This window comes from Etheostoma spectabile, chromosome 1 (assembly GCF_008692095.1).
Source record: "Etheostoma spectabile isolate EspeVRDwgs_2016 chromosome 1, UIUC_Espe_1.0, whole genome shotgun sequence".
Classification (NCBI taxonomy): Eukaryota; Metazoa; Chordata; class Actinopteri; order Perciformes; family Percidae; genus Etheostoma; species Etheostoma spectabile.
In genome coordinates this window covers 4,439,763-4,465,812 of record NC_045733.1, presented here as the reverse complement: position 1 = coordinate 4,465,812, position 26,050 = coordinate 4,439,763, and the positions used below count along the sequence as shown (strand labels likewise).

General features: G+C 40.7%; 1 long non-coding RNA gene across 1 annotated transcript; it reads left to right on the top strand.

The window, feature by feature from the left end:
* Positions 1-3,427: 3,427 nt before the first annotated feature.
* LOC116673573 (uncharacterized) lies at positions 3,428-25,022 on the top strand. The gene is made up of 3 exons (XR_004327862.1): positions 3,428-3,438; positions 21,276-21,279; positions 24,828-25,022. It is a non-coding gene; the product is annotated as an uncharacterized LOC116673573 (long non-coding RNA).
* The last annotated feature ends 1,028 nt before the right edge of the window (positions 25,023-26,050 follow it).

The window sequence follows — 26,050 nt, the reverse complement described above, 5'->3', positions numbered from 1 at the left end:
TAGCTGGATTTAAGCTGGCATGCACTTTCAAGTAGCCTTTTCCACCCTCAAACACATTTTATTATTTCTGTTCTGTGCATTTTCTCTATTTATTTCTTCATGTGCTTGGAAAATATATATGCATTCACTCTCCCACCACACATTCACACACATGCACACACCTTGAAACAAAGTACACCAAAATAGGCATTTTGATTCAAGTTTTCATAATAATAAAATAAAAAGAATACAAATAATTTAAAAGATTGTTGTTGGTAACGTCACAAATATCAAGTCATAAACAGTTTGAGAATGCCATCGCAAAGCTCTGAATATGCTGTAGACTTAAGCCTTTGATATGCCACCGCAGCTCAAATCATTTCATTAGGTGTAAAGCACATTTGGTTTCTGTTTGGTGCAAATGTTTGTGGCTCACCATCACAATGTTTGCGCCCTTGAAACATGACAATACCTGCAATGTTGGCAGTGTTGGCATCATTGTGTATGTATAAACATAGCTGGGAATAACTGAATACAACATTGTCAATCACTGTAAATAAAACCAGTAAGAATAACTGCCATAGTCAGCTTGACGGGATCTGGCACTGTAAATACAGTAACTGTCCTCTGTCATAAAGCAGCAAAATAGATTCTACATATATCTCAGCAAACAATGATAATAATTGTACGAAAGGACAAAAACTTGATTGTAAAGTGTAAATTGTGCCCAGGCCACAAGCAGCTCTCCACCACCTCTAACACAAAATCCCATTCAAGCTAGTTGCTTAAGTCCCCTGGACCCTGAGAAGCGGATGAGGAGCATGTTGCCATACCAGCAGAGCAGCCAAGATTTGATTTTCAAAAGCAGGTAAACAAAGCAGAGATAATTAAGCTTCTGGCAGGATACATTAAGGAGGAAATGTTGCCTGTTTCACTGGTGGAATCGCCTTTCCGAAACATACTGGGCAAACTACAGATAAAGAGTGTACGACCACCCTAACACTGCTATTATTTTGAACATGCCCCTTTCAATTACAGATTCAATTACACAGAATGTGCAGCATGCATGTCATGACTGTTGGGTCTGTTGGTTTTCTGTGACTCTAAAACACTTACTAGATAATTATTTGCCATGTAGAAATATCACTTCTACCAAAAAATATGATTCATGAGGTTAGTGATGTTGGACTGCTATTATTTTGGACACAACTGTAGTTTCCTTTAGACTGCATTGACTCAACGCTATGAAACAAGAAGCTTGGCTGTAACTCAAATGGTAATATTTTACACCAATAATAAGGTATAAGGTGTTTACAAGAAGGGGATGAGCAGACTCTATTTCCTGAGGAAGCTGAGATCCTTTAACGTGTGCAGCAGGATGTTGGAGATCTTCTACCAGTCTGTTGTGGCCAGCGCTCTGTTCTCCTCCGTCATCTGCTGGGGCAGCAGCATCGGAGCCAGCGATAAAAACAGACTGAACAAACTGATCAGGAAGGCTGGCTCCGTGATCGGCTGCAAACTGGACACATTTGAAGCTGTGGTGGAGAGGAGGTCGCTGAACAAACTGTTATCTATCATGGATAACCCTGACCATCCTCTCCACCCCACACTGGTCCAACAGAGGAGCAGCTTCTCTAAGAGGCTCCGACAGCTTCGATGCCGCACGGACCGCTACAGGAAATCATTCATTCCACAAACAATAACACTTTTTAACACGTCATCTCTGGCTGGTAGATGAGACTTTTGGACACCACACTACTGCACTAATGCAACCTGGACATTTGGTTTATTTAAATTTACATTTTAGCATATTATTTAAGCAGTTGCACATTTTTGTTCCCCCATCCTGTACATATTCAAATATTTGTTCTTTTTACTTTATTCGTATTATTATTTCATGTATATTGTATGTATGTATATTTTTCCAAGTATTTCATTTACACTTATATTTGTGCTTTGTGACTGATTTTTGCTGCTGTTACACAGGAATTTCCCATTTTTCTTGGGATCAATAAACATCTATCTATCTATCTAAGAAAAAGACAAAATTAGAAATGGATTGGTGTACATTTATTTTTATTCCAATCTTTGTCATCTTTGTCTGTGATTGAGCATGCTGTGTCTCTACCAAATCTCTACTAAACTCGCTGGTGTTGTCTCCTACAGCATGTGCTCGCATCTTGATTCACAAAAATAGTGCTGTTCACCTTGAGCAAGCAGTAACCGATTAGTAGCCATAGATTTTCCTTGAAGTACTGATTGATTCTATTGCATGAGAAAGTGGCTTTTGCCTTCTCACATTGCAGAGGTCAGTCAATCTTTCAATTAATTGGTTGTACAGGTAGTCACATCAGATTTATTAAACGCACTTTTTTATGGTTATAATTCAAATACACCAGGAACTAATTATACAGACATTGGCATCTGATTTAAGTCCAGTCCAATTTGGGTTCCTTTGCTTTTACCTGGAAAGTGCTTACCAATAATATCTGCATGATTTGTACAGTAGCTACAAATACAATGCGGTTAAGGATTAGCATATCTTCTCCTTTATGAGAGACAAGAACAACAACCTTTCTATTTAAATAATGCAGTTTAAGAATTTGCAGATCTACTGGCATTGATGTCCTGGTTTAAAACACATTTTACGAGCTGCTTTGTGTGACATTTTTTGTAAAAAATGTATAATATGAAATGTTGTTAAATTCTTTTAGCTTAATTTACTGAATTGACAGGTACTCAATGGTAATACAAGTATGAGTCTTCATTAAAAGTGATTCCGTGTTTTGGACAATGTCATTTGAATAAACCTTTCTTATGGGCACAGAAATATCAAGCAGTGGGGCAAATGTCAGGGGATTATCCACTTGTCATTATGCTGTTCCAGACTTTGTTTTGCCATGGGAATGCAGCCCCTGTGCGTAAGTGTGAAACAACTTTGGACAGAACATGTTGTTTGGGCTGAGCATGTGAGTTTGCACCCAGATTATCTACCATGCCCGTTGATGACAACTAATTTGTTGACCACCACCAGATTGTCTTTCGGAAAAAAACCAAACAATACCCGACCATGCTTAACGTCAGCATGTTGGTCTTGTGATCATGTTAGCATGTTGACATGAGTATTTAGCTCAAAAAAGGCACACTCTCACAGTGTGGCTAGCATGGCTGTAGACTCTTAGTCTCGTTGTTTACACACACCAATGTACAGTATATTGTCTTTCCTTTCCTTAAGGATCCTCCTTTCATAGGCTGAATTAGATAGAATTATCTAAGTGCTTTAATGATTCTATTCCTGACTACTGCACAAGTTATAAACCATCCTAATTATGCAAAAGTTGTTAAATGTAGCCACAAGCCAAATTTATCTTGCATGAGAATGATACTCAACATGTTCACATGCTATCAGGCACACTGGTTGGACATTTGCCTTGAATATGAATCGCCTTTAATGCAATTGTATTTTTTTTTTGGTTTAAAATTATATTTACCTTTTTTACTCATCCCTATCAATGAAGGTTAACTAATTTATGTCAGTTTCAACTTTCACAAATATTACCATATAACTATGGTGCTAAATGCCCCTCCTTTTCCCAAGTCATCCTAAATCATGTATAGTAGTTTAACTGTTCATCATTAATCACAGGTGCTTTGAGTTCTCCTGTTTCTGACTGAACAGGCTGCTGGGAGAAATACAGCACTCATATTTCTCTCAGGCTGGAGCACAGCACACTACAGACCTGATGTGGATGATGCAGCCGGCAGGATTAATTGGGCCCAGTTACAGAGGATCAGCAAGTTTGGTGCTCTTCACATGCTGCTCCTCCATATGGCAGCACAGAAGTCACACATTATGATTAATAGTTCAGGTAAGAAGGTTTCAGGTTGTGGCAGTCCTAATTGAAATACTTTTCAAATATCAGATTTTTATTCTAACACAGAAATGCTTCATCACGAGTTCACATTTTGAATTTTACTTGCTTCAAACAAATGCAAATCTAAACATTGTGTACAACTTTTATAAGTAACACTCTACTGGTGATTTGACCAGTTAAGCAGATATGCAAAGCATTAATTTACAAGTGGAGAATTTAGCTAGTTTGCAACATTGTCAAGGCCAACTCTATCAAAGTTGTTCCAAGAAAAGGTAGCCTTGACATGAAGTTAACTCCTAACACCCGCCTCTATTTTTAGTTCAGAAAACAAAATTTAGCCTCATTAGTTTTGGTATTTATCATATTTTTATTTTACATGACTTGGCCATAAAGTGTTTCCTAGCAAAAGGGGCTGCAAATTGCCCCAGGTCTTATTTGGCTCAGTGGGCCCGTGGAGGCATTAGTGTTGTGGTCAGCACTCCTTAGACTCTTTGAATTGCAAATAACCTCCGTAACTCAAAAGTAATGCAGCGGGGAACGTCACCTCCTGTCATTTTTCTGCATTTAGGTGCATGGGGGCACCATTGTAGAGGAAGTGCAGTTATTGTTTCTGTCTCTGGTGTGACTCTTCCTTATTGTAGGAATGACTAGGGCCTGCTCTCTCAACTTCCACCTCTCTGATGTGCCAGAGGGCTCCCTTAGCTGTAATATTGCCCGTCTGCAAGCATTACAGCATTGTGCAGGGGGAGGTCTTCCTGATTAAGGGGAAAAAAAAAATCAACACCATAGAACTGATAGTTGGGTTGATCCACAACAGCAACTACACTTTGGGTAGTATTGAATTTGCATGGAAAGTTCAGAAAAACTTCTGTTGAGTGTTATCCAACTCACCATGTATGTATTTAGTTAATGAGTGGAGGGGAAACAGGCTTCAAGGTGTGGTAAAGATGCTTAATTAATTAATCAAACAAACCTATAATACACTAATTTGCTTGTTAACAGAGTGATATATGTAACATTATTAAGAGAAAACAGAAAAAAATAAATTGTATTGTAAAAATGTATGAGATTATTCCGCTCCCAAAGCAGGTTATCAAAGGCATGTCTGTACTATGGTAGAGGCAAATTAATTGCATTTCCATAAGTTTTTAGTAACTGAAAATATTTTACAAACCGTTCCAAATATAACCCTAAGTATTTTATAAATATATCAATATTTTTAAAATATTATATAAATATAAAGAACACACAACATATAGGCACACTGCATTTGTCAGTAAATGTATCAATCTATTTTCAGTCAGAGATTGCTCCAGCTATAGTGTCACCTTTTGATCTCTATATGGATGTGTAAGCATCAAATGGATTACAAGCTGTTATTATCACCCGCGTGTGTGTGTGTGTGTGTGTGTGTGTGGTGTGTGTGTGGTGTGTGTGTGTGTGTGTGTGGCTCTCTCTATTCTTTCATGACAAAAATGTGTTCTGTATAGTCACAGTCTACTTAAACACAGACCACAAAAGTAACAGAAAAAGATGACTTCAATCTACAAACGGTTAAATGTTTGTTTTTTCATAAGCGGGAAGACCGCTCATATTTTGTCACTTACTGAGTGTACGCCATTTTCGCTTTTAATTCAGCAGTTTTTCTTACGCAAGTTACAGAGGACAGCCTCTGAAATGGTATTTCCTAATTAGTGACACTGCTGATTTTCGTGGCTGGCAGAGAGGCGGAGGGAGAACACCACTGAGGGGTCAATACAGGGCGCCTCTCTATTTGCCAGGCTAATTAATTCACCATGTCTTTCCTCATTGCCTGCAGCCCATTATGACTTCAACACTGTGAAGCTCCATGGATTTGAAATAGAAATTATTGTCTCACCATTTGGGTTTTTTTCTCTTTCTACACTCCAAAATCCCTTTTTTTTAAAAAAATAAAAAATGTTGCCAAATGAAATAACCAGAGATAAGACAAACTCATGCATTCATATGGACAATATTATGTGGAACAGGATATGCTTCAAAATAAGAGGTGTCTTTGCATTTTGAATGCAGTCTAATCCGTTTATAATTACACAGTGAGGAAGTGAAATAGTGGTCCGACTGTTTGAATGTGTAATCCCCTTCATGTGCATAAACATGAGCACATTTCATCAGCGGGGCTGGACTAAGACTTCTGGATAATTACCTGGGGCAGGGAATATTTCAATAGTCCTTCTCTGCCCTGCCCCCCCTTTTCTCTGTAAATAATGCATACAAAGTTGAAATCAGAGAGGCCCAGGCAATGTAAAATTACCTTCAAAGGCTGGCGTAAAATTGGGCAACTCATCCGTGTAGACAGGAAATGAACCAATGTTTCTATTGTTAAAGAACAAGAGCATAGATTCCATATCTCTAAACGACAACCTCTATGAAAGCTGTCCACTAGGATTAATTTTATCTCTAATGATATTGCATGCCTACTTAACAAGTTCTATTAAATATAGCAGATAGTCAACCCTTGGTGTTTCTCATCAGCATGGACTGAGGGACTTCCACATTGCTCCAGGGATCCCGGTATTGTCGCCTATTATGTGCCCTTGCCCAGACACACGCAAACCCCCTTGCCTTGATAAAATACGTACATTTTTTAAAACATTAATCCCCCAGTCCACTCCATAACGATCATACTCATAAACAAGCTTGTCATAAAGGCCTGTTCTTGTTTTGCAGTGGAGCCTTTCAACAATGGAGAGGAAGAACTATGTCAAAAATGTATAATACATCAAATGTACTATGTAAATTGCCATTATCTTATTGAAACCTTGCACAAATTAGACAATAAAAAGCACTTTTTATAAATCAATATCGTACACCAAATGTGCAGGTAATGTAGGATTATATTGTACAATCATCTAATATCATTCAGTACTGACACATACAGTAGATAAACATGTAGTCACCAAAAGACATACTCCAATACTGTCAAGGTTTAGGCCAACAGAGGCCTGTGCTGAGTTTCATTGGAACCATCATGGGGGTGGTACCCGCTATGTTAATAATGCCTTTCTGCTGACTTTTGAAACTACACAGTTGTCATTAAACCTTTCCCCATTTCCAGTTAGCACTTTAAGGGAAAATAGCATGTGTTTATACCTTTTCTAACTGTGCTCAAGATAGTATGTCTTTTTTCCAAAGTTGGAACATTACAGTAAAATGTGTTTGCTGAATTGCATAATCTGGCCGACATAATTGTTTAATATTTAAAAACATACTTTGCAGCTATTTCATTAGACTATCCTTGGAGAAGGCAGGTAGTCTGTGAAACTGCAAAAATATGCATTATTTGCAAATCTAAAAGGAGCACAGAGATTTAAATGTCCAACAAAAAACCTGGGATGAAACTATTGGGTAGAGGAAGTTCATTACGACTAATGGAGTGCAAGTTATTGTAAATTGATGACAGTCAAGATGAGATTTGATACAGCAAGGAATATTTATGAAGCTTCCTAATCTTCTTCATGTAATCAACACGTAAATGACCCTCAATACAGAGAGGAAAACGCCCAGTCTTAGCCCATGCGTAATAAGCTCAATATGATATCTCATAAATCTCTCTAATTGAAAGGATTCCTCCCTGGCCCCTCCTTACAAGACACCTCACAGACACCGGCAGGGTGAACAATCCCTGATAGTCCATTTGAACTCCAGATGAACTGGAGACCACAACCTCCTTTGGCTGAATGAAACAGAGATGACACAACAGGAAGATAAGTTTAGAGACATCACACCTGGAGAAATTCAAATTTGTAACCATTTGACCCGGAAGAAATGGCTTGCTGAACTCCCCTCTGTATGTTATTGTGGGTGATATGGAAGAAAGTGTTTAAGTACTTTGCAGGTGCATTTTCTATAGTTCACCAGATAGTGTGACATCTGATCTCAGGTTGCCGCAATAAGCGATTGTGCTCGGAAGTGTTCTGCTTGGAGCTAATACTGGTCATTTTTAGGAGTAAAACCGAACAGGCTGGCTTTATAGTTTAAATGACTGGGTAGTGCCAATTATATCTAACTAGGCTTAAACAATTAGTTGATTAAATGATTGACAGAATATTAGTTTTTGACCTTTTTATAAAGGAACCCCTCCAGACATGTTTCTCTTATTGAAATTATATTCATCTATTAATATGCAGATGTACGTATATTATCTCAAAAGTTTAACTGCTGAACACATTATGTCTCCCAAAGTCCATTTCAGTGTAGGTGTACTGGAGACTTTCCACACCACACTTGTTTTAGTTGCGTATTGGATCAGGATTGGCTTCCAAACTAGATTTCTGCACAGTGAAGGTCAAACGTCCAAATGAAGTAACACAAAATAATCTGCTGATTAAAGCCTCTCAAATACAAATGTTTTTGTCTGTTCTTTTAACATGGTAAATGCATGTCTTTATTTTGGTTAAATTTTGGCAAAACAAAATGTTTCTTTTGAAAAAAATCACTTTGGAGTCTTGTAACGTCGAATGGACAGGTGTTTTTATTTTTGATACTTTATAGGCTAAACAATATAAATGGTCATCAGTCGCTGCCCTAAATCAAACTGTGCTATTAAGAGGCCCATGCTGACCTTGATTATACAGGGTCTCCAGCTAGCTCATCAGGTGGCAGGGGCTTTTGATCACATAATGGTAGCCTTCCCTGGAGCCTTAGGGAGAGGTGAGAGACCTCAGCATTAAGACACTACATTAAATCTGTCTCACACCAGTCCCATTAAAGACCATTTTATCACCATTACCCAGGCTGTAGTGTCTCTCCTTGCTCCTTTCAGTGGAAAAGAGTGGGTCTCAGCTTGGCTGCTCTTTATTTGATTTAGTTCTGTGGTGATGCTCGACATGAGACAAGGTGAAAGCAAGTGTATGTCCGAATGTTGAGTCAGTACCATTGGTAGTTCTTATTGCTCTCTTTCCTCTCTTCATTGTCATAACTTTTCAGTTCATAGTAAGCTCCTTGTACACTTCAGAAACAAACAAAAGCTTCAAAAGAGATCATTCAACTATAACCTTTCATACCATCCTTGTTGGTACCCACTTTAAAACCTTCCAGTTCAAATAATGTTGTATTTTATAATTTTTGGAAAGAGTTGAAAAGAGACTCTTCTATAATGGAAACCTAGAGATGCTCTTCAGATGCAACACTAACAATAGAGATAATTGTATTTCTATCTCATGGCCTTTATCAAGAGTTTGCAAATTCTAATAGTTCTTGAGTTATGTAAAGATCTTTTTTTCTTTTCTTTTTTTAACGTTGGTGTGACCACATTTACAACATACAATCGGCGTGTTTCAAACTGATTGGTGGTCGACACTGAGTCCCAGTATTCTCATGACCTATGTGTAGTGCTGAAGCTGCTGTGTTAAGAGTGAGACACCTGTGAGGCTGTCCTCATCCTGGGAATGCTCAGAGATTTATTACCTATTGATACACACCTTTGCTGAACACACCCCCAAAGACACCCACAGTACATTGTTGACTCATGAGTTGCACAGCCTTGAGCCCATGAATCATTTTCTTAAAAAGGCAACCTCCCCTCCCTCCCCTCCCCTCCCCTCCCCATTCACACTCTCAAATCCTTTTCTGTGATTTCACGGACTGCAACTTTCAGCAACTTTATAGTGAAAAAATGTTGAGTGCATTGATGTTAAAATGTTTACAAGTTGGCAGGACATCTTTTGCTTTACATTCTCTTGGTGAGATGTTCGAATCACACACGTCTCATCTTCATATCAGAAACATGGAAATGAATTTGACCCGTTCTCTCTCCCGCTTGGTCAGTGGCTGTACGTGGGACTGCTTAGATTGTCACGAGTAATGAAAATGAGTTGGGGGGCCCTGGCTGTCAATCAGTGTTTTCCAGCGATGCAGGCCCCTGATTGGTCCAGGCCAGTAAGCAACTGCGTGCCCTGCTTACCGATAGTTATGCGTCTGAATCACTCCATTCTCATTGGCTACCAGTAGGGCTGCACAATTAATCGAATTTTAATCGCGATCACGATTTTGACTTCCCACTATCAAATTTGCGTGATCGAGTGATTAATAACGTCATTTCATAGAACGCTCAGGGTTTTTTGCAAAGCCGATCTACCGCTCCGTCAACCCGCCTGATCATGAGCCAGTCAGAGTAGTTCCCTGCACCCCGTGCAGCTTAGTTTCTAGATGTAGACAGTCCCAGAGGACAGAGTAACGGGAGGAAAACTCAACAGACAGCAGTCGGTTATACGTCGGTCTCAAGGTTTACCAGTTTACCAGTAAACGCAACATTTGTCCCGTCTGTGTTGTTTTTCAGACAACAGCAGTGAGCAGTGCTAGTCGGTGCGAGTAGCGTCTGTTAGCTGTTAGCTCCTCTAGGACGCACCGGTGCTAATTTCCTCACATTTGCTGCAATGTTGTTTATATAGATATGGTTTAATTTTGCGTTACATGACCCATTTCGTCTGAAAAGCCTTGCCTGTGTGGGATCTCTCCTCTTACACTCCGCGCTACACAGCGGCCGCCGGTCCACACTTCTGACATTTGTCTACAGTTTTAATTGTTAACACAGCTGCATATTGTTAAGTATGAGGGGCAAACCAGTATTTGTACCAGTGTTTCCGCGGGTAACTGCTATCGCGGCCGCCACGGCGAAGAACACAGAAGAAGTTACTGAATGCAACTAACTTCAGTTGGTAGAGTAACAGCGTGAGACGGAGCTGCTGGACCTGGACCAGGACAAGGGCCTGGACCTGGGCCAGAGATGTGACCCATGGCCAGAATATCATAGTTCATAAAAATGCAGCGCAGTGACGATACAGACGTTTCATACACACGTCGTGTGTATCCGCCGTTCGACCCTTGCTGGACCCGTTCATAATGAGTCAGCAGTCTCTCGGTGAGTAGCGTCCATCACACTCCCTCTCGCAGTTATAAACGCCTGTGTGACGTTAATATTTGTTTTGGTTAAAATCAACAAATAATCGTGAGAATAATCGCAATCAAAATTTTGATCAAAATAATCGTGATTATCATTTTGGCCATAATCGTGCAGCCCTAGCTACCAGCCAACGTGGCAGGTAGATTGACAGTGATACCCGGAAATTTCTAAATTCATCCGGGTGTTAATTTCATGCCCTGCCCCTCACTATTTTCCTTTGTTTGTAATCCGCACAGTCAATTTTCATGGCATGTGTCCACAGCACCATCAGCCCGTTGCGGTAGTAATAATCATCCGTGCGTAAACACAGTGACCGGTACGACGTTGGTTACATTGATTAAATGAAGCCTTCAGGCAAAGTATTTTGCATAGATGGTTGTTAGTAATCAAATTATTTGAGATACTTGAGGAATTTTTTCATCCCTATTTCATAGCCTTGTTAGGGTATTCAATCAGTAGCTGGGCACAAAGAAAACTTTTAGTCTCACCCTGACCCCCACCCTAGAGCATTGTAATTTCTTGTCTTTTTATACCACTTATACTACCTGTCGGTATAAAAAGCTTCCTACTATCTCATACCTTAATGTTGTCTTTGAGGAAATAGAAATCAAATGGGCTATATTCATTGATTCAACTCGTTTGCTCCCATGCAACATTTTGAGATGCAAGGCATGTAATAGAACATTTTCTAAAAAGCATCTTTATGAGCAGTATAACGACCAACAGTTGTGAAGGCATCTCTACACATCTTTCACTGTGATTCAAGACTACTTCCTGCTCCTGGTATGGTGTGTTATGTGTATGTGTGTTTGCTACAGAGACATTGCAAAGGTACGATGACAGACGTAATAAAAATATACATGCCTGTTGAGGCTCAGTTCTGCATTCATCAACCCATCTGAATGAGCCTTCTGGGCTGGTTCAGCTTGGGAAACTCCATTTTTCACCTGCTAAATCATGCCAATGTGCATGCCTTTTTAGAGAGAGTAGATGCAGTTTTTTTTTTATCTTTGTAAAAACAGACAGGGAAAAGGGTAAATAAATAGATAGTAAGAGTCTAGTGCTGAAGAAATTGTGTTTATTCATTCAAGTTGAATGTGCTAAAATAAATAATGTTATGTCATTGTATATTGAATATTTTTTAAATCTTGAACTTTTGGTCATTATTTGAATACTTAATCAGTTAATCAGTCAATTGAAGAAAATTGGCAGATTGAAAATGACAATTAATTGCAGCTTTAATTGCATCTGTATGTAGGGGTTTCCTGATTGATCCATCATCCTTTCTTCCCTTGTAACGGATACATGTATTCTCATAGGTACAATTTATCATAGGGGAAAATTAGGAGGGATGAGTAGTCAATGATTTCTCTACAAGGTAGCATAACAGTACTTGTTCATGAATTATTAAATAAACTTTGACATGTTTATCTAGCCCCCATCTCAGTGTTATGTGATCACTGTTAGTCTGTTCATCTCATCTGTCCCTTGCCTTAAATTCCCTCAAACATAATCCGCCAATGTGTATAAAAAATGTCTGGGCAGTTTTATATCATGATAAGGTTCTTACTGAGGTATAGTGACGTTGGGACAAGCAAAACAGCATTGTCTGGCTCTTAGTACAAAGAGTTTTTTCCCGGATGAAAAAAGAGGAAAGCAAAAACCTTACAAAGCATTATAATTGTCAGAGCAAGAAATAAGAGGCACTCTGACATTATTTTTTTCTTCAACAGTGGAGTCATGCATTATTTATCTGGAGAGTTTATATCAGATTGCAGATACTGAGGCTAAGCAGCGCAGCCATTTTACATCCCGGCCCCTTCCCTGTGTTTTATGATAAATGTTCTCAAAGTGCTCTGCATTTTACCCAGAGTGCACATAAACTACAGGCTAGCTAAAGCAATAACTCTCCTAGACCCACTCTCACAATTGCAAGCACCACTCCACAGATTCTTGTTCAGAGTCCCAAAACATCTTCATAGTTTAACTCAGTTTTTCTCTTTTACTGTTTTCACTTCAAGTGATACTAATTAATAAATTAATATGACAACTAATTACTTACACTTTGCTCAATTTTCTAATGTTAGAAACTCGGTATGTTCATTCCTTGCATGCTATCTACCAAAAATCCTCCTGCAGTGTTGAGTTGGGACATGCTTCAGTCTCTTGCCTTCCTTCCCATTGCAGCGGGCTGTATAAAGTCCCTTAGAAGGAAAATATAACGGGCCAAGCTTGTTTGGACCGGTACTGTAGATTGCTGAATTAGCTGCTTTTCCTGTACACAACATAACGAGGAGTGTCAGAAGTGTCCAAACGATTTACAGTGCCACTTTGTTGGTTAGCTCATGTTCATAGAATCTGTCCACTTTCTTTATTTTTTTTCAGAGGTCACAGTAAAACATCTTTCAAAAATAATTGTTTTTTAGTGATTGCTGAATAGATTGTTTTTGCCCAGGTTGTTGATTAATGTCACTACGGTCAATGATTAAAAGGGTCCTTTAATGATAAGTCAAATAACTTTCTGAATTAGCCGTAGGTCAATAATTACATCTCAAAACTATTTTATCTTGTTAATTAGAACTGGACCTGAATATTCGACTATTGAATATTGGTTCTTTGGGTTGGTATTCGACAATTTTGGGATTCAAGTATTCTTTTTTTTTTTTTTTCAATACTGTACAACAACAGAATCCTACACCTTTAACTAAACTGAAAGAGACATGTTGCAGTGCAGTGTTTCCATTTCAGATCAGTGTGAGAGGCTATACTGCGTTTTGTTGTCTATTTCTCCTCTTCTTGGGTCTTTGTGTTTAACCGAGCGCAGGGGTTAACTCTAGGGCTGGGATGGTATGGATTTTTTTCTACCGCGGTTGAAAAACAAGAAATTTCTGCGGTAGCACGGTATACTGCAACCCCTTTACGAGAGTAGCATAAGTTAGAGCAAGAATGGCAGGGTGCCTTAAATGAGTGATGTCAGTGCTTGTGGGGTCGCGCAAGGAGAGTGAACGGTAGCGGAGAGTAGCGTATGATTGCCGCTGTAATGAAAAGAAAGAGGAAAAAGTGATAGCTAAGTTGATGTAAAGTGAGTTAAAAGTGAACAACAAGTTAGAGCTTCTCAAGACAATGTGGCTTTATCTGTTGTCAATACCGCTGGTAAAGTGAACGGCATTACCCCCAAAAAAACATTGGCTTAAACCTTAGCCTACAACATATGGTGCAGCCCGTCTAGCAGCTGAGCAGGCAGAGAGCAGAGAGGGCGACTTGACAGTCCGCTAACTTGTTGCTCTCCCTACCAATATAAGCCGCTCCGTTTTAGGCTACAAAACGTGCATGCAGGCTGAAACTCAACCGGGCTGTTTTTTATCGGGGTAAAGCTATAAACAGAAGGACACTCCGCTAGCTGCTAGGCTAATGTGCAATGGCAAACACTGGAGCTGTAAAGTTAATGTGTCTACGTCTACTGAGAACGGAGAAATGTCTTTGCCTTCCCTACCGTGTATGTTGTTATGTGTCGTGTAACATTGCCCTCCCCAACTCGCGAAAGGGCAGATTTGCTCCATCTTTTGATATGTTTTTAGAAAAACTTGAATGCGTGTAAGACTCAATGTCATCAGACACAATCCATGTTATAAGAATTAATGAATCCATGTCATTAAACCACCACAAAAGGGGGACCAGAGGGTGTGTGCCATTACAGGGGTATGACACTTCTCAGCCTTCCTGGTTAAGTCTACTCCAAGGTGCTAAAAAGGAGGGTTTGACAGATAATCGGACCTCGGGTTGAAGAGGACCAATGCGGATTCCGTCCTGGTCTTGGAACAACGGATCAGATCTTTACTCTCGCAAGGATGCTGGAGGGAGCCTGGGAGTATGCCCAACCAGTCTACCTGTGTTCTGTGGATCTGGAGAAGGCGTATGACCGGGTCCCCCAGGAGAAACTGTAGGAGGTGCTGCGGGAGAATGGGGTAAGGGGGTCCCTTCTCAGGGCCATCCAATCTCTGTAAGACCAAAGTGAGAGCTACGTTCGGGTTCTCGGTAGTAAGTCAGACATGTTCCAGGTGAGGGTTGGCCTCCGCCAGGGCTGCACTTTGTCACCAATCCTGTTTGTAGTATTTATGGACCGGATATCGAGGCTTAGTCGGGGTGGGGAGGGGTTGCAGTTTGGTGGGCTAGGGATCTCATTACTGCTTTTTGCATGTGATGTGGTTCTGATAACATCATCGGCCTGTGACCTTCAGCACTCACTGGATCGGTTTGCAGCCGAGTGTGAAGCGGCTGGGATGAGGATCAGCACCTCTAAATCTGAGGCCATGGTTCACAGCAGGAAACCAATGGAGTGCCTTCTTCAGGTAGGTAATGAGTCATTACCCCAAGTGCAGGAGTTTAAATACCTTGGGGTCTTGTTTGCGAGTGATGGGACAATGGAGTGGGAGATTGGTCGGAGAATTGGCACAGCAGGTGCGGTATTACATTCAATTTATCGCACCGACAAAAAGAGAGCTGAGCCAGAAGGCAAAGCTCTCGATCTACAGGTCACCTTTCATTACTACCCGCACCTATGGTCACAAAGGCTGGGTCATGATTGGAAAAACGAGATCTAGGGTACAAGCAGCCGAAATGGGTTTCCCCAGGAGGGTGCCTGGCGTCTCCCTAGAAGATAGGGTGAGGAGATTAGTCATCCGTGGGGAGCTCACAGTAGAGCCGCTGCTCCTTCCTGTTGAAAGAAGCCAGTTGAGGTGGTTTGACAATCTGGTAAGGATGCCTGCTGGGCACCTCCCTAGGGAGGTGTTCCAGGCACGTCCAGCTGGGAGGAGGCCTCAAGGAATATCTCCAACAAGGCCTGGGAACGCCTCGGGATCGGACGGACGGACGGACGGACGGACGGACGCGACGACGACCGGACGGACGGATACCTCCGTGCCCTGAGATTTCACAATGCTTGTGTTTCTCACTCCCACTGATGTTGCAGATGCATTTCGTTTTCGCATGCAGGTAGGACAAGGCGAGAAGGGTGTAATTTACTAATGTTGCAAAATGCAACACATTTCTAAAACATACACATTCAAATAGTAGTTTCAGCATTCAGTATATTTTTTACTATACAAGTTCTATTTGACTACCGGAATTTTTTCCAACAGCCCTAAAAACCACACACACACCACACACACACACACACACACACACACACACCACACACACACACACACACACACACAGACACAACACAGACACGACAGACACACACACACACACACACAGACACAGAAAACAGACACACACACAGACACACGCACACATGCACTTGCGCTCTCTCTCTCTCTCATTAAAACATGCATTTCAATAAATAAGGATTCAAATACTTAAGTCAATATTGGTCACAGTGGACTTTGTACATGGCCATTGTGCCCAAATATGAGAGTTTGATATTGAGAGAGGCCAAGGTTCTGCTCTTACTTTTATCATGGAGGATGTAGGTCAGAGTTCACCTGACCTGCACCGCAAAATGATCACAGCAAACTGGTGTCTAGAGGATCATTGACTAACACATAAACCCACACTTGAGACAAGTATGACCAAAACCCTTTATTAAGGTTTGTTGTCCCTCTTTGGAGAGAGAAAAGAGAGAGAGAGAGAGAGAGAGATAGAGAGAGATGAGAGAGAGAAGAGAGAGGAGAGAGAGAGAGAGAGAGAGAGAGAGAGAGAGAGAGAGAGAGAGAGAGAGAAGAGAAGAGAGGAGAGAGAGAGAGAGGAAGAGAGAGAGAGGGGAGAGAGAGAGAGAATAAAAGGAGAGAGAGAGAGAGAGAGAGAGAGAGAGACCTTTATTAACTCCCCCAGCTTCCAAGTCCAGCAGAGACCACTGCATTAATCATATAAGCCCAATTAGCTCCCCCTATCTATTCCATGGACAGAAACAAAACACAAATAAAAAGCAAAAACACAAACAAAAGATAAGAAGCTCAACGTTAATAAGACAGTTCAGTTTAGACTTAGACTTCTCTTTATTGATCCTTTTGGGATGACTCCCGCAAGGAAATTGAAAATTCCAGCAGCAGTTTTAGCAAGAAAAAAGAAATTAAAAAATAAAAAGAAGACAGTATAAGACAACAAATAACAATAATGATAATAACAACAATAAGAACATTTGTCAAATAAACAAACAAAAACCATAATTATTTTTAAAAGTGTCAGTGTTGAGTCCAGTATTGAAGTGATAAAGTGACTAGGTGTGAATTTAAGTCAAGGTGTGCGTGTATGTATGTATGTATGTATGTATGTGTACTGTGTGTATGTATGTGTACTGTGTATGCATGTATGTGTACTGTGTATGTATGTGTACTGTGTGTGTGTAGTATGTGTATGTATGTATGTATGTTGTATGTAGTAGGGTATGTTTGTCCTCTGCCCTATTTCCTCCTCCCCCCTAGTGAGGAGTTGTAGAGTCTTGATGGCATGAGGGACAAAGGAGTCCTTGAGTCTGTTGGTTCGGTACTTCGGAAGGAGCAGCCTTCCACTGAACCGGCTCCTCTGGTGCTGATGACGGTGTGCAAGGGGTGGCTGGCATTTTCAGTAATAGCCAGCAGTTTTGTCCAATGTCCTCCTCTCTGCCACCGTCACCAGTGAGTCCAGCTTCATGCCGACCACAGAGCCGGCCCGCCTGATCAGTTTATCCAGCCTGTGGGTGTCCTTCTTTGATATGGCTTTCCCCCCCAGCACACCACAGTGTAGAAGAGACACTGGTGACCACAGACTGGTAGAACATCCACAGCAGTTTGCTGCAGATGTTAAAGGAGCGCAGCCTCCTCAGGAAGTACAGCCGGCTCTGTGTCTTCCTGTACAGGTGGCTGCTGTTTGTTGTCCAGTCCAGTTTGTTGTCCAGCCACAGCCCGAGGTATTTGTATGATATGTTTATGTAACATACACAACTCCAGTGTTCTATGTGAACATGACTTCAACAACGATTTCCACCAGTCTACCAGGTTCCCACTTGCCTCTGTTGTTTTTTGTAATGTTTTGTTTTTTGGAGTAAAATGTTTTAATTTGTAGTATACAAATTATGGATGCTCAAAAAATAATCAATATTATTTTAGTCATTGTTGAAATCACGGTTATTGAACACAATTCTGAACGGGGGAGTATCATAATGTTATACCAATTACATTCCAGGATTTAATGTTAGTGTCCTTTCTCTGACAGAGTCTTTGGATCAGAATAAAATCTGTTTTATGACGGCAATCGCTCCTTCAGCGGCAGACCAAACGTACATAGCGGAAACACTGCGTAATGTCGTGGGGGCAGCAGCTCCAGCAGGAGACCCCAAACTTCCCTTGCCCCCGCGACCCGATTCCAGATAAGCGGATAAAGATGGATGGATGAACTGCGTGATGTGCTAAATAATTATTTTTCTCTATTACTCTTTTTGTTATCCTTAGGAGCCAAAATCATAATCAAGAATAAAAAAAAGATTAATTGCACAACCCTAATACAAATATAAGTATATACAAAGTATAACTCGTATAAGGCTGGGGGCTGTAACATGGACAGGGTACACAGTACAGTATATGTATTAACACTTTATAGTGTTTGGTCAATATGGAGTAAGAAACTAGAACCTTCTGTCATGTATAGCTTGTTCTGTCTGGGCATGTTTGCTCAGCTGGAAGTAATGTTTGCCCACAGGATGACTGAGTAAGAGTGTTTCTCATCTGCATACATGTTTGACAGGAGACTTTGAAGGGATTGTTTTGACAGAAGTGGTGTGGGATATTTTAATAGGGGATGAAAGAGCATTTTCTCTCCAAAGTTTTGGGCCTAAAAAGAAGGCACCTCCTTTCCTTTCTACGTTACTGATCGGCTGTTAACACACTCTTTAGCTTTTGTCAAATGGTAATTTATGTGCAAAGAGGATAGAGAGAAACATACATGTTTTGTAAGGAACATATTGTTTCATGCTTTTGATAATAGTAATTCAAAGGTTTTAATTTTTTTCATTCAAATGCAGCAAATTATTTTTGAAGGGGGTAATTGACAACAGTTTGTTTTAAAATGAATCAGGAAGAAAATGTCAGTTGAAGACTTGGCTGAAAACAAACTTTATTTTATGAAAGGACGCCTGTAGCTAGGGAGCAGAGAATTAAATCTGAACTCGGAAATATGTTTTCTCATAGGTTCAGTGAAAATGCTTGAATTTCAAAGCTTTTTCACTGTGAGTGAACCGGATGGTCTGAGTGGCAACCATGACTTTCCATGAATGCAGTTATACTGTAATTTTCAGGGATTAGTGGCAGAGCCAAATTCAGACAAGGATATCCTGGCAACGAGTGTTGCTGTGCGACGACTGAGCAGCTGTTAAAAAAGCAGTCGGAATGAATTTCAAATTAGCCAAAAGACAGGCTTCTGGTCACTCAGACGGCCCCAACCGGCTTCATCACAGGCCAATCTTAGGGTGCTTGAATAGACAGAAGGACATGCGAGTAGATCTTGTGGATGGGCTAATTATGGATGTTGGTTGCACTGACGTCACATGGTCACATGCCTGGAATTCTGTCTGGGTCAGCTCTTACCGGTATTTCCTGCTGGTTTGTGTATGGCTAGTCACCATCATGGAGGGATCCAGATGCTGCTGGTCCTCCTGCCAGGTGTCCCAGTGTACTCTGTTCTCTGCCTTGGTCTTCCACTGAACCTCTCGGAGCATGTCAACTGTACTGGCCCCAGGCACCCCCGTACTGGAGCAAAAGCCATGGTTCTTATTTATAGTCAACAACTGTACTGTGTGTGCAGACATCTTTGTCCCCCACCATCTAGTTTGCCCTCACCACTATGTCTGTCTGTCTGTCTGTCTGTCTGTCTGTCTGTCTGCCTTTTTCTTTTCTTTTTGAACCTGTTTGCCAAGAGTGGAGTAGCACTGGAAATCTAATGTGCTGCTTTTTGTATCAGGAAGTTGGATTGAGCAAAAGATGTGGGGGGAAGAAAAGTGATGAGCAAATCAGTGATTTAGGGGGAGTAAGGACTGAGGTTGAAGTACTGGAATACTTGTTTTCACCTCCTGCTCTGACTTTGTGGTCTACGGAGAGCTGGGCAGGCTTGTCTGGACGAATATACCGTTATGCTTTACCATCTGTCCCTTCAGAGATGTCACCCTGAATTTAAAGGGAAACATTTTAATTGGTACTTGGACGATAGATCACTTGGGACCCAAATAGATTTTGTATAATGACCAATACTTCAATCCCAAACACAGGTCCTTTTTATATCGGCCATACGTGACCTTTTCAAGGGCACAGATGACCCAAAGAGGTTGGTCCTCTAACCTTGCAGACCTTTAGAATGCTTTTCTATAGTGGCCTGCTGGGAGATCAAAATATGTAACCTGAAGGCAATTGGTTCATTGTCAAGTGTTTAAAAAAAAAAAAAAAAAATGTGATTGATTATTAGGTTTTTAATGAGCAGGTGAAAATGCTCCAGCATATGTAGGTGACACGTTCTGCTTGCGTAGGTAAATCAGCATAATGATGACCATTTTTGAGGCTCACAATGTATCTGAGGGGGGAAAAACATAACGAAAGTATGCAGGCCAAAAAATAATCTCAGTCTTTCTGCTCTCACTCCCAGATATCCTTGTTCCAAATCTCCTCTCTCTATCCATGCCCTCTCTATATGCCCTCTCTTGGGGCCTGAGGGAGCCTTTTGATATGCCCCCTCTCTCTTGGCAAGGTTGTATTTCTTCATTAGGCCCTCTGGGGGATGCCAGAGTCCCAAAGGATGTCAGAGTACATTAATTCTCATCAGGACATGGGTCCTCTCAGGTGTGAATGGCAGCCAGCAGCTGTCGACAGGGCTCTCTCAATCCTACTGCAACTCATATATCACCCACTGCACGCACGCACGCACGCACAGATAACATAGTATGTAGAGTGAAAAGCTAGACTCACATGCAAGTATGCTGTTGAAAGAATCATCACACACACAAAGGAAGATTTACACTGAAATCACTGGAATGAACATATCTCAATTTAGGACCTGACCCATGATAATTACAAAAGCAGCCATATATCTTAAAGTCTTTAGGGGGACAGAATGCCGTCTCTGCTTAATTTTCCATGTGAGTAAATTTGCTGCGTGCATTTAAAGAGCCTTTGTGATTGCCTCATAGCCTCTCCACTGAGCGCCCTAACCACCATAGGGAGAGATCACATAATCTCTCTCTCTCTCTCTCTTTCCCTTTTTCTTTCTGTCTCCTGTTTTTCTCTTTCATAGCATGACAGCCTTGCATGTGTCTTACCGAGATATTTTCTCAAGTAATTACATAAAGTAATTCCTCCCAGTGCGGTTGTTATGGCTCCCAGCAGACGTGTATACAAATTACTCATATTTGCTCTGTGGTCAAAGCTTTGAGCTGTCCCACAAGACTATGGGTTTACATTATGAAGGTCTGCCTATTAAAGCCATTTGTTAAGGTCTTCACTCCTGGGAAGAGGCAGCTCCGTAGGACACTAAATGTAAGAGGTTAGCCTTAGAAGTGAACTGTTAATTACTTCAGTTTGTTATAGAAGGCTTCACGTTGGATTTTGACTCGACAGCCAAACCTTAATCCTCATGTAAACCCAGACAGTGCTCCAAAGCAGTTGAAATTGGTCCTTCTACTTATAGCAGTTTGTACATGTTGAAAGATGTGAAGGGGGTAAATCTAGGGGGTTTTAAGGCCTGTTGAGGATGATTCCTCTTTCCTATTATTATTTTTGTCATCCTGTGATTATTTTGTCATCATGGTGCCATATTTTCCAACGTCTATAGTTGTTTCAAGAATTAGTTATCTGTTCTCTTCAGTACTCGACTCAGTGTATTTGTATGGTCTTTGGTCTGTAGCTCTTTCTCACTTCCAAGCTGCTTCCTTTGGTCTCTTTATTTTTATGTTTGGCTTTTTTCTGCCTTGATAGGACAGCTAGGTGAGAAAGTGGAGAGAGAGAGAGGGAAAGAGCTGCAGGAAATCGCCACTTAGCCAACCGGGCCACTTCCTTTGGTCTTTTAGCCCTTTTTATTCATTAATTGGCTATAGTTAGGACTTGACTGGATTGCAGTAAGGATCTATCCAATTGAACCCAAAGGACTTTTTTCAGGTAGTTTCAGGAAGTTTCAGGAATTTTGTAGGAATTTTGTATTTGTCACATGATAATAAACATTCGAGTGGAGGTAAATCCCAGCAGAGAATCCACATGAAACACCTTGCTTTCTGATGGCCCCACATCCATTTTTTACATGGAGCTGGGGTGGAGCTCTTATTCTTGACTCATCCTTACCCCCAAATTTGCTGTTGCCCTGGGAGCAGTGTGCCTCCCCAAATTCTTGTTTTGCCAGTGGTCTGGAGAAGAGTGATAGGAGAATCTCTGGCCTGATGCAACCACTCCCTCACAGTGTTAAGCATTAAGAAACTCTAAAAGTGACTATTCAGTGTGCCCTGTTCAGTCTCCCATCAGAGAGATGCATTGCTGTGCAGTTCTATGTGCTAACCTGCTCCTAGATGTTAAACAAAGTGCTAGAGCAGGATGACAAAGAGAGAGATGAAGGCATAACAACACAGTAGGAGTGAGTACACTAGTCTCATTCATCGAAACAGCCCTGGTTTGGGCAGCTTGTAATTCTTTTGAAGCTCTTGTGTTGAAGGTGGCTTGGCAAAGCTTTCATTCCGTCGACAGAGGGAGGGAAAAGGGGATTTGGGGAAAAGAGCAGGACCGAAAGAGGAGCCCTATCTCACTCAAGGTCACTTTTCAAATCAAGCAAACCATACATGGAATCCACGTGAGGCTGTACGGGCTCAGAGCACCCAGTCACACTGGGGCCCAGCTAGGACACCCCATCACTCTCTCCACTGCACCCACCAGGGGAGCCAGGCTTTGGGTTACAAATGAGCAATTACCAGGGTCTGAGTTACGCTCTTTTCACCCCGTTTAATTTTAATTTGTTTATCTTGTATCTCACAGTTTACTTTAAGAGTGAACTGCCTTTTCCAGCCAACAACAATCAACTGCATTAGTGTAACTCAATATAGTTGTAGTACAAAGTATTTTTGCTAATGTTCAAAGTGGAAACCTTTTGAATAATAAAATATCTGTTTTCATGGGTTTCTAGTAGTTAGAGTTAAATTTGTTATATATATCTGTGTGTGTGTGTATATGTATATATGTGTGTGTGTGTATATATATATATATATATGTATGTATGTATATATATATATATATATATATATATATATATATATATAATTCTTCCGAACCGGTCTGAAACAAAAACAAAACTGTGTACCTCTTGACTATTTGATTTTTTGAAACCTGGGCTCAGCGCTGTGGGGCCACCCCATAGCCTTCATCATTCCCAGCTGCCAGTGAACCTGCACTGGGCCGCGCGGTCTCCTCATGCATTTCATCTGTTCACTGGAGCTCAGCATTCTTCATTTAGACTCAGGAAAGGAAAAATCAAAGTGGCCAAATTATCCATACATGCCTACATGCCCACACTTTAAATAGTTGCTTAATTGTTTAAGTGTGTTGCTCCATTATTATACTTAAAGTGGGTGACATTCCAGTTGCATATTGTACCATTCCTTTTTGTTTTTCAGTCCACACTGTGTCAATATCTGTGGTTTAATGAATGTAAATATTGTTTAAAGAACATATTGTTATTTAACTAAATCTACTCTGTAGCAAAGGCCATGCACTTAAGTCTAATTGTATTATTCACACAGAGAGTAAGAGCGGAATTGAGTTTTAGGAAGTCTCTTAGTGCAGCAGCTGTATGATCCTCACCTTCTCCTTGTTAACTTTAGTGCAGTGTCAGTAATGTTGGACCATGGCCCAGACACCCATGCAACGTGACAGGCTAGTCCCATTAAGGTTTCCTAATCAAGTGTCCTCTCCTCCCTTTCTATCCCCCTTTTCTCTGCCTTCACAGAGAACTAGTGTTTTGGCAGAGAGCTCTGTGCTAAGGATTCAATGCCGTGTTTGTGTTGGAAATGGGCCAGTAGCCTCTTCTATCTGCCCTCCTTTCCCATATGGGATGGTTGCTGCAAAGCAGCTAAATCAGGGGCAGTCATTACCTTGCCTCAAAGATACTTCTCCATCTTTTCACCACTTCGTCATCAACTGTAGGAGATAGGGAGCGATATTGTAGATTTGCAAGAAAAGCATGAAAATCAAATGGATAAGAACATAGTTATGAATAATATTTAAGGCTTGTTCTCATTCATATTTAATTTTATTTTTCAAAGAATTGTATGTCTCTACACTAGGGCTGTCATGATGCCAGAGATTTAGTAGTCACTACCAATACCAGTGATACAGGCATTGTGTCATGTCACTCTTTTTTCCAGTGTGTTTTTTTTCCACAATCGGATTTTACTTTATGTCACTGTTTTTTGGCCACAACTTTGAAGCCTGGCATCACCACACAGCATACGGTAATGACTTCCATGAGTTCACCTGGAACTCCAAAACAGATAGTATGTCATGTTAAGTCTGTATGGTGTGTATGAGTAGGCCTTCCCTTACAGTTTCAGAACTTTGGCATTGAACTGGTACCAAATTCTCCGTTCTCATGACATCCGTACCCCACACATCCAAAGGTCGTTGTCAGCGGCTGTCAGACAACACTGTTTACCGTTGATTACATAAAATGAAGTGTTGACAGCTCAAAATGCACTGTATTTATACTTCAAAGGGGAAGAAAACGTAAAAGGAGCTGCTGAAGAATTTGATAAATAAACAAATTAGCACATGTTACGACAGGTCTTTCAATAAATGTAGTAGCTGTCAATAAGGTCAGTAATGGCATGTGACACTTGGAGGGGCTTGAATGTGTGACACTGATTTAACCTAGCCTGATCGGCAAGTGGGGGAGGGGGAGATGATAGTCATTCAGGAGATTGTTTCAGGAAGGAGCAGCAACTCCTGACGGCGTGGTCACCGACGTTACATGTATGTAGTAAATTACAAGCTAATGTAAACTGTTAGCTACTGTAAGCTTAATGTAATTAAGATTAGTTAATGCAATTCTCCTTACCAGTAAGTGTTCTGACAACTACAAACATGAACTCTCACAAGTTTTTAATTTATTGACAAGGGATAAATAAGAGATAACAACTATTGCTTACACCATAGCCTATTAGTGTCGGTAACGTTACCTACCATCACACGTTACGGGCAAAGTTGCCGACAGTAGATTCTTCTCCTGCAAGCAGACTGACGATGATTTACCTTCTCCATCTCAACAAAAAAATGAACAACATAGTTCACAGTTCCTCAACCATTTCATCCAATGTTTTGAAATGCAGCGTGCACAAATGACGTGCACATGCTAGCCTGTTCCATTTACGTGTTCTCCACATGCAACAGAGGAGCCTGGCCTAGCCCCTGAAGGACCTGACGTGGAAGGACCAGTCCTACCAAAGAAGGATCCTTGACTTTGAGAAACGTTCAATCTATCTAGTCTATTGATCTGCGCTCGATTGCTCTTCTTTCATCCTTCAAGTGCCCTGATGTCTGTCACAGTAATTTGAAATATGATTTTTGTGAACTGAATTTGAATTGTGAGAACTGAATGGGAAGATATATAGAGAGTTGAATTTTCATTGATGATGATATTTTATTAGATCTCAGTTCCAAACGAAAAAATTCAATTTCAAACTATACTATTCAGATTCAGTTTTTCAATGCAATAATTCAAATGAAATAATACAAATTCAAATTGGGATTCTAATTCAGTTTTTCAACGTAATATTCAAATTTAGCAATTCAAATTCAAATATAAATGTTTCAAATTCAGTTTCAGTTGGCACATGTTTCAGCCCATTTTATTTTCATCCAATTTTCACCATTTTTTTTATATTCAACATGAACAAGGATTACAGCTTTTAATTTGCAAGTAATTTGGACTGATCTTGGTTTTGAAAAGGTTTAAATTCATAAGATTAACTAACTAAACCAACCAATTTTTGCTAAGGTTATAGTCGTCAGAGCAGCTGGTAAGAGTCATTATCCAAAACTCCGCCTGTAGTTTCAGCCCTGGTCCAGGCTCAGAGTTGCAGCCTGTTGTGGAGGCCCCGCTGCTGCATGGTTATCTCATAACCATGGGCATTGAAGCATGATCACCAGCCACTTCCCACTCTCTTAAAGAACTCATTAAGTGGGCCTCATATTTTTTCAGCTGCCAGGTGCCTGCTGGCAGCCGTGGACTAGGATGAAGAGGCCAGTGTGTCCATACCAGG